Genomic DNA, 10236 nt, shown 5'->3' with positions numbered 1-10236 from the left:
AAACGCAAAATACATGTTTTCAAAGATCTAGACAGAAATTATATAATAATATATAATTATATATTACTGAGATGAGAACGCCAACAAAAAATATTTCTTAAAATCCACTTCGAATTCGCATATTGTGGGTTTATATCTGAGTTATTCACTTACAATAGAACCAATCGACAATTATGTCCATACACCACCGTAGCTCCCTAAAAAACTATACCCGATTCAGAGAACAAAATGGGCAAGGTCTACAACCGTTTTCGAAAAACGCTGCAAAAACTTTACCCTTTGGGGCGGCACATACCTATATGGCTTATATAAGGGAGAATTCCCCCACCCACCCTCCCGGTAGAAATCGATGACACACTCGTTTCCTTCATCGATTTGTCTTGATTTTTATAGATTTCATCGATTTATATCGCAAGATACATCCGTTCAACTGTTCATCAAAAAATAAAAACTGAATTCATGCAAAAAGTACATTTATTGACAAGTGAGTTGCAATTAAGAGTCGAAGGATCAAACAATTATCACTTTTTGAAAATTCTTATCTCTTCTTTAAAATCTTCTGATGGCTGATACTGGCCAGGGCTAGGTTGCATAAAGCCTTCTTAGGATGAGAGGGCTCTTAACTTTTGTTCTGAAACAATAACCTATTGTTTTGAAATAATAGTTACGAGTTCCCTTAATCTTAAGATGTTTTATGCAACCCGACCCAGGTTTGTAGGGCCCAGTATTTTTTACGGTGTACTTTTCGCGTGTAGTTACATCCCGGGGTAATCAATAGATAAAAATTGGTATCGATAGAAATCATTAGCAGTCAAGTGATATTTCATCGATTGATCACCACCCTTTCGACTCCAAGGGATGTCTGAGATACAGGCTTGGAAATCGTTATATTATATTATCTGTGGTCGTAATTCTTCAGAATGACTGTAGGACCGGGAGGAAGCCAGTTACTGTACCTTTGCCTTTAAATTAGAGGACCGCTCTACTGTAATCAAACATTGCAGAACAACTACGAAACAGCATTTGATTTGTTTAGAAGTGCTTCATACAATATATTAATAAGTGACCGTTTGCCCTGGTGCCGATCAGTGTTTCCATACTTTAAGGTTTGTTAGTTAATCACCCAGCAGTGCTAAAGAGTAAACTAGGCTGCAGCACTGTGATTTGGCTGAGAAAATTAGTGAAAACGTCCTAATTTAATCTTAAATGTCCTGGTTTAATTCGTTCACAATTAGAGTGCGAGTTACGTGTACCCCCTTACACCGATCAATATGAAAATCTAAGTTAACAAAATTTTCCCGCTGTATTCTTAACAGTACGTCAGTGTTGTCCATTCTATATCTAATTGATCTGTAAGTCAAAGGCAATTGTCTGTTTGCCTAATGTTGGTTATTCTAAAGCAGCCTAAGAGTAGGACTATTTTTCATTTATATTCTCATATTAATTTGCAAAACACTGAATAAAACTCGCTAACCTTACTATGTTATCCTACCTCATTTTTTTCTCCCTCCTTTATTTTTAAGTGAAAAATATTGTGCCTTGTGTTTAATCAGTACCACAATAACGGAGATTACAACCAGCAGGTGTACCACTTAGATAGTACACATAATATGAACCACAATTCCGCACTTTGATGTTTGTTGACCATTCACAGCAGCTTGATGTCCAGTGGAAACACACCTGCCTGCTGACCTGACCGTCTGCTACTGTGGGGTGTCCACCATTTATCCAGTTTGTAACTTGAGTCCCACATCTGTGATATGGTTGACATGAAGTTGGCATTCTTGTACCGGCGGACCCTTCGAAACGGAACCATCCAGGGCCGATTCCATTGTCACAATAACCGCGGTAAGAAGTGTAGTAGGTAATCTTTCTGGTATAACTGTTAAGACTTGCATAATTCTGACATTCTAATATATAAAAAATAATAATGATCTAACTTTTAAAAAGCTAGAAAATCATTGAATATTTTAATCTTTCGAAACGTTTTATCTACAGCACATAAACAGGTTCAAAGGGGGTAATTTTGACGTCCCCAAAGCGGGATCCCCCAGCACCTGCCTTTACTGTGGCGATCTCTGTCTGCATACGGGTAATTGACGATTGGTTATTGACTTTGACAGAGTGGTAGACATACAGTCAAATTTAAGCAATAACATGGGAAAGGAGACAAATATATCTGTAGGCATTCTTAAGCTGCCTCGATCTGCGCCCGCAAATGGATGAGCGATCTCTGCTACGTACGATGAAGTAGGGAAATAGTAGGTTAAATAATAATTTTATGCACTAAAATTGGTTCAATTCATCACATCGACGCTAATTTCTTTATCGTTTGTCCTCTTATTGATGATAAAATTGCATCATAACATTGTCAAAGTGATGTGGATCCACCGTAGCACGAGCCCCACGCGAGTGAATCTAGTAGAAAATTTGACAATGTTATGATCTGGCGTCAATTCGCTTTTCACTATAACAAATTAAATGTTTGCAAAAAAGGATGAGTAAAAAAAATTACTTTTTAAAACAAAAACTACAGTAGAACCTGGTTAATACGGACAATTAGGGGAAATGCCTTCGTGTCTGTATCATCCTGATGGCCGTAATAAGTGGGCTGTCCGAAAAAACGTCCAGTACACATGTTGTATTGATATAAAGACTATGGCATACAAAGAGGAAGAAGGGTAGGAACACTGACTGCTTCGAAAAGCCAAGGAAGTGCAATTTTTGTAGCAGAAAAAAATATATATTAAATGGCTATATAGTACAAGGGTCAAACACGGGAAGAAAGACTGACTTAAAATCAAATATAACACGCTATTCTGCTTCTTAAACCCAAAGAAATCTGTCATTGTTTGAACAGTGTACAATATCTACGATTAGCATGAGATTGTTACAAGGAAAATAGACAGTGCGCAGGTAACCAATGTCCGTAAATAGCAGGGTTAACAATGTATGCGAGTTTGTGCCTCGGGACACAGAAAAGTGTCCGCGTTGTCCATTTTACATGGTGTCCGTATTAAGCGGATAAATTTTAGAAACTGTCCGTTATAGGGTGTTCCGTCTTACAGAAATGAAAATTTTATTCTCCTTCCTCTTATTATTGATAGAAATTAGCCGATCAGCGCGCGAGAAATAACTCAGTTACTGTAAAAAAATAGAGCTTATTAAAACGTTGTACAGTCGGTAGTAAGCGACTTTTACTTTATACCTTTGAAACTCTAAAAAACATCTTACCGAGTGGTCTTGTGTTATGAGGTTGCCTTCTTGGAACTTTGGCACCAAGGTCGATTTTTAAAATCCCTTGAGTTAGGATGCCCATGAACTCAAAAGGAAGAAAGAACTATTTCTGTTTGATTTTTCACTGCCTGAAATTTCACGCAATTTCATTTACTTCTTTTGCACGGATCCGTGTGCGTCAAGGAGAAAGCAGCGAACTAGACTTCCTGAAGATCTTCCCTTTATAGCAGGGTCAGATACGCTTGAAGCTAATTGTATCATAATGATCAGAAAAAAGCGCAAAATAACAAACGCCTAGAAAGTTTTTTCTTCTTGAGCTTGATGCTCTCTCTTCAAATGGTGTGCTTTTAATCTCGCAGTCTGCTGCGAATTTCAGTGACGTTAAAGTTTAGCTCCACCAGAGTTTATTAAACTCGGTCGGAGACGTAGAGTCCGTATTCTCACAGATATTTGGCATACCCGATCTCCCTATCAGTTACGGTCTCTTTCCCTAAAAGGAAGCCTAATTAAGCAACCAAGAAGGCGACGCCATGGAGCGAAACGTCACTTAAAAACTGTATTCAAGCTGTTATTCAAATTAATTTTTATCACTCTTATTCCATTTCGCTCAAGTTAATTGTCAAATGTTGGTGAATGTTTTATAGTGTTTAATTCTAAGGTAATGTATCTCAATGTGGGAAAAGGAAAAACAATCGTTTTATAGTCTGAAAGCCTTCCCGTCTTTAGTAATGTTTGCAACACGAACAGCAGTGTTTTATATCACTGGTTTAACATTCGAACGTAATAAGCGCAAGATTTTTTAACCAGTGATAGAACGAGTGCCTTGTGCTTTTTGACAAGACTAAAAAAAATTCGAGTTTATTTAACACATGTTAAGGGACTTGCTCAGCCTCTTATCTGTAACAGGTTTAAGAAAATGGTCGATGCTCACTCTCGGAAAATCAGCCTTCGGAAACAGAAACAAGTTAGGCTGCGATGCCTTCCTTTAGATTCATTGCCGGTCAGCGGTCATGAGCAGTCCGCCTCTGGAATGACTCTGCAGAATCTTTAGGTAATATAGAAGAATCTCGAGCAGCTTAAGGCCGAAGTGAAGATGCGTCGTTTCCTTATTTCATTTTTTCCCAATAAATTTCACATATTGTAAAGTAGATAACTATGCTTCCAATTATCAAATTGCGGTTGTAATTTTGGCGGAAAAGCCATTTTATGGGGTAGGCTGATAAAATATTACTGTTACTAAATTTTTCACTTCACCGGATAGGATTGCTAAATAACGGTTTTCTCTTTTTAACTAAAAAGAAAATAATAAAATGGGAACCCAAAAGCAGCCAAAAAAACAAAGGTTGGTTAGATATAATTATGCAAATACATTGTACAACCTCAAGTACACAGTTTAAAGACCTGTTCACGTGTAGATGGGTAACCCCCCCCCCACCCCACCCCCCCCCCCCCCCCGTCCATATACTCTCTCATTTTAATTTGATCAAGTTTACATGATAGGTGGGGGTGACCATATGAAAGATTGTAAAGAAAGGCGGGTTACCCTACCTAAGCGGCTCATCTCACCTACCTGGGGACCCCCACCTCCCCCCCTACCTGCCTTCGCAAAACGGCTATCCAAATTTAAAAAATTTCCACAGTTATTCTGAATCGTACAAGAGGGAAAAACGTTCGAAGAGAGTGTCACTACATCTAGCTGCGATGCGACGCGACATAATGGGAAATTGATATAAATTAAGTTTTGCGGAATTGCGAACCGGTCAGTGACTGGTACATGTAAGAATTGTTTACGTCTCACTTCACCAACTATGAATAAGCAGTCGTGAAATTGGATTAGTCTGGTGATTTCTCAGTTAAAAAACTTCGACATTTTTGTGAATAAGTTTTCGCAAATAATTTTTAATTTTGTTGCAAATTAGGATGACCGAGGGTACTACATAACATTTTATGTTTATTAGTATTTACAATAAATGTTTCAGTCATTTTAACTCGTATTTTTCCTCAGACCGAATGAAAAGCCCCGCCCCAAGAGACTGAGTTCATAAAGTCCATTGGACGATATCCCTACTGAATACTAATAAGTTTTGAAGGAGGTTCAAAAGCATGATAAACTGGCAAAGTCGCTAATCTAAATCTATGATTTTTATGACGTTCTCGTTCCTGTACGTGGTGGCTCTCTATTGTAAAAGCTCCTAATGTAAAAAAAGTGACTTGCGCACGGTACGAATACATTAATGATTGAAGTCGCATTTATCTTCGTTTGGCGTTTTTGGTAAAAGGTCGTAAAGCAAATTGGAACAGAATTAGTAAACAAGGGTAAAGGGAAGGAAGGGCGAAATAAAATACACTGTAAGGGGAAGGAAAGCGGATGTAGCAAACTGAATTTCTTTCAGACGTGACCGTGAATGAACAAAAATAAAATCCAAACACAAGATGCTAAAAGAAAAAGATACTAACTAGTACAATTAAGATTTAGGGGAACATTCTCTGAGGCTCTTTCTTTCTGAACTTTTCGTTAGACAACAGATGGGTCTCGATGATTAAAGTTGACCGCATTCGCAGTTAATCGGCAAAATTAGAGAAATCGATTCTCCGGATTGAAAGTAATACTGCATATATCGTGAGTAATGTAATGTTCGCTCGACGTGATCAATGTGGGTGATTTTTCGACTCCCCGCCTTAACATGGTGGAAACAAGTTCAAAGTTTTCCTCTTCTATTGAGAATCTTCTTGAGTCACAATATTTCATATATTTAACAGTTATTGAATGAGTCTGAGTAAGATGCGAAGAATTATGCAGATCGAGGAGGAGCATGCCATCGACTGGGTACGTCCTACATCGGCTTCCAAATATAGTAACCGTGTGCCGGTTATGGGGATTTAGCGATGGGACTAGAGACAATCAGAAACGGTGATATATTTTCAATAAATAATATTAGAGATGAAACAAGATTATTTCACTTCGTTGCGTCGGTTCAGTTACGAAACCCCAAACTGATAAGTATAGAGGCAAAGTTAAATGATCACTTGATTGAAACTGACACAAGCTTGTGCAGGCACTTTCCCATCTCAATCTTCTTTTAGTTAATCATTTTAGTGAGAAGGGTCTAACGACAAAGTGATTTCTGCTAGTTAAGCCTTTCAAGCATGTAGCCCCCCAGTACTATTCGCCTTGTACAACGGATTTACAACGCGCCATTTTCATATGTTTCTTATAGTGAAGCTTCTTTATCTCTCTTAAAAAATTGGACCAAGAACCCTTTGATGATGCTCAAGGTTTTAAGTTGGCCACTGATCATGAGTCCATCCGATCAGTTTATGGCAGCTAATGGGGTCCTTGTCGCAACGTTTCAGTTCCTCTTACTTGCTCAGGTTGCGACTAAAAACCGTTTTCTTACACTTTTCTATGGAGTACTGAACTCTCTAGTGTATGTTATCTTGGGTGCATTGTTTCTGGGTGTTGCAGAAACTAATTAATGTTAGTTCTCTTTTGTTTTGAGTTGTGTCGTTTCCGCAACACCAAGAAACTACCATTAACTTAAAGCTCCCGCAGTCAAATAAGTGACGTCTTCACGAATCATAGTCCATTAATCGCTAGACCGCTATCTTCAAATTTTCCTTAACATAAGAGGTTGCAGGACAAAATCCAGATAGAGTGAGAGGCTCAAACATTTTTTGAAGGCTGGTTTAGTCACGTAGGTACGAAATGAGTATTAGGACAATCCTACCGGAAGTAACGACGATCCCTTCGCCGGTATACTAGAGGTCTAGTAAATGGACAACCTTCCTAATATTCGGCGAGTTGATTACCTGATGGTAGATTGCAAGTTCTGCCATCTCCGCTGGAAGGATTATTACATGAACAACTAAAAGATCCCACTGTGTTTGTACATGAAGCAAGTGAGCTGTGGCAGTTGTGAGTACCGCTGGCGCACTCGTCAATATCTACAAAACGAAGAATGCCAAAATGTATTATCAAAACGTTTTTTTAATGCTAAGAGAAAACGGAACGAGGAAAACGGAAGGAGTTATCTTAAGCATGATGAAAAAAAAACAAACAAAAAAACAGTAATGAAAGAGCTGCTCGTAAGGTGTTTCCTCATTGGTTGCAAAACAATTATAGCACATCATTGTTTATCATTATTTCCCATTGTTTTACGGTTAGGCTATCGAACCAATTGACTTTTAGCCCTAAAAAATGATCGCATGTTTGAACAATAACCATCGTTGCACTTATCAGATGAACTGGTTGTTTGGCTCCTCTTTTCTATATGTTGACTACATACATTCAACACTAAAATTAATATAAATTCCAGCCTAACCAGCTTTACAAAACTGTAAAAGGCGAAAAGAGCACAAAAGAGTCTTGTATAGCAGTCGTTGCTGTTCACTCAAAAAACAAACATATCAAACCAACAAAATTGTACCCAAACGGCTCACCAGTGCATGTAAATCCATCTCCTGTGAATCCTGCTTTACATGCGCATGCGTAAGATCCAACAGTATTACTACACACCGCATTAACGTCACAGCCGTGAGAGTTGGTAGAACACTCGTCCATATCTGCATGAGAATTGTAAGTTACGTAAAGCGTTAGAATAACTAATATTAAATCTACCTGATGGTTTACATCTGGTAGCTAAGGAGGATGTATTAATTTTTTTGGTTCTTGTTTGTTTGTTGTTTGCATGTTAAGACAAATATGGTTTTAGGCTTTTTTCCAAAATGACATGACAGTGTTGAGCTTTTGTACACAAACATTGCACCTTAAATGGCTTTGTCGTCTTGTATAAGAACCTTCAGATTAGATTAGCTTACGGGAAGGTGTCGTTTACAAAAATCGAACATTAACAGGTCGTCTCTTTGAAAAAACAATTCATTCTGTGCAATTTCAAAAATACGATATGTGCAGCTCCATGTCGACTTATGAGTCGCTTAGGAGAGGTGGTCGCACATGGAGGATCAACTGTATCTCAAATACTATTGCAAAGTTTTCCATCTCCTGTGTACCCAGCATTACACGAGCATTTGTATGAACCCGCGGTATTCTGGCAAACGGAATTGACGTCACAGGAATGGGAACAAGTGGTACATTCATCCGAGTCTAAAAAGTAAGCACAAAGAGGCTTCTTGTCAAACAACATGGCTTTTTTGGTTAATGAAGCTTGTTTAAAAAGAATATACTGTGGTGTAGTTGGGTAATTGACGTACACTGTCAAGGCAAAAAAAAAATGTTTGAAAAAAAGGAACTTGCAAAAGATTCGTAAGCGTGCCATGAATTAACGTATACACTTATGGACGTTAATAATTTGCAAAGAGGTGTTTAGAAAACCGGGTTAAAAAGTACGCAAGCGGAGGTTAGCGCGACTTTTCCCGTGGTTCCAACGTATGAACGCTTTCTCGCTCTTTTTTTGATTACTCCGATTTCAGGCTTTTGGGCCATTTTTAGGTCAATGGACATTTTTTTTAATGCAAATGTATACGATTCGTTTCCCTATGTTTCGAATTATAATGAAACTGATTGGTGTTACCCTCTCTTCCTTTTCAAGCATTCTGTCTAACCATCTGCCTAACATGGTGTAATTGTGTTTCGACCTTTTTGAATGTAGTTTTAACTCGGTAGATTCACTATCTGGAACATGAAGATTAAGATATATAGTTATAAATCTTCATAGTGCTACGCTTAGTACCTTTAAAACAAGTGTAGTTGTAACAGTTAGTACATGGCACATCATTCCAAGTGTAACCATGCTTGGCGCCAAGAGTGTGAACACAGTCTTCGTTTTTCCAGTCGTTCGGTTGCCGTGGGGCCCAGAACCTAAATTTGCTTATTTCTTTGTTTGTCCACACAAAGGAGCCCTCCACACTTCGGTCATTGAGTCCAATCCAAGATCTCTCTCCGTTGTGACGGTGTTGAATGTAGACATTTTCTTCTTGATTGTGAACCGTTACCAAATTGGAACTCATCGTAGAACAGTTTGACTCAGCGGTCAGCCACGAGGCGCAAACTCGACTTGTGAGGTAACAGTAGCCACCGAAATAACTCCATCTTGGCTGGCAAATATCTGTGATAAAGATATAAAACGACTGTGCAGTCTAGAAATCCCCAAACATTTGGTCCCTTAAAGAGTGTCTTTTCCACAGGCTTCCCAAGGCTTAGTAGGAAGAATAGAACAATCGGGAAGCGCGAGAAATGGAGGCAAGCAACGCGAACGACTCAGGGGACGAGGCAGCTTCACAAACATCATCCCAACTGCTGGTGCGGCCGTTACGCTCAGCAGGAGGAAAAGAGGAAAATAAAACTGACGACGCCAAATTGAGAGCATTTTGTGCATGGGATAATCAGTAGCAAAAACATTGAATGACTTCCAGGGAGCTAATATCTAAAATGATCGCCTTCCTCTATTAATGAAATGACTCTCGTGTAACTTATTTCTCTTTATGCATTCATAATGAATTAGTTGTGAGTAATCAGTAAAACCTATGAGTTACTAAAACGACAATTCCATAAACCCGTTCTTACCTGACAAGACAGTATATGATACTGAGAGAGGGTCGTACTTTGACTCGTACAACTCTTTTAAACACACTCGAACTCCTGTTGTGTTGATATACTGAAAAATGAGATATGTGACGATAAGAGTGCGTTTGAAAATGCGCAATTCCTAATTATTTCGTCTTAGTCTCGACAATATAATGTACTTTTTGCTAGTGTTTACCGTTAATACTGTATTAAGTACAGTTTCACCTACTAGTACTTAAGCCTCGTGCAATTAACCGGACACAACATTGTTGGATGAGTGGGGGTGTGTTCAAGCAACTCGCTCGCTACACTATGAAGTAATAGGAATCTGATTTACATCTTGGTCTTTATTCTTCTTTGACTTCTGCTAACAACAATGTTGGGAGTTGTTGGCCAACAATGTTGCGTCCATTTGGACGAGGCTTTAGTTTATTAGGGTTAATGTATACATCACTGGAATTGCTAAATAAATTAAT

The 10236-nt window shown here is 38.5% G+C and overlaps 1 pseudogene; it reads right to left on the bottom strand.

Moving 5' to 3' along the window:
* Positions 1-456: 456 nt before the first annotated feature.
* The window catches only part of LOC140947028 (uncharacterized), a 14521-nt pseudogene continuing 4741 nt past the window's right edge, over positions 457-10236 (bottom strand).

Source organism: Porites lutea, chromosome 8 (genome assembly GCF_958299795.1).
Source record: "Porites lutea chromosome 8, jaPorLute2.1, whole genome shotgun sequence".
Taxonomy (NCBI): Eukaryota; Metazoa; Cnidaria; class Anthozoa; order Scleractinia; family Poritidae; genus Porites; species Porites lutea.
Note: the sequence above shows the minus strand (reverse complement) of the source record. Positions and strands in the feature narration are given on the sequence as shown.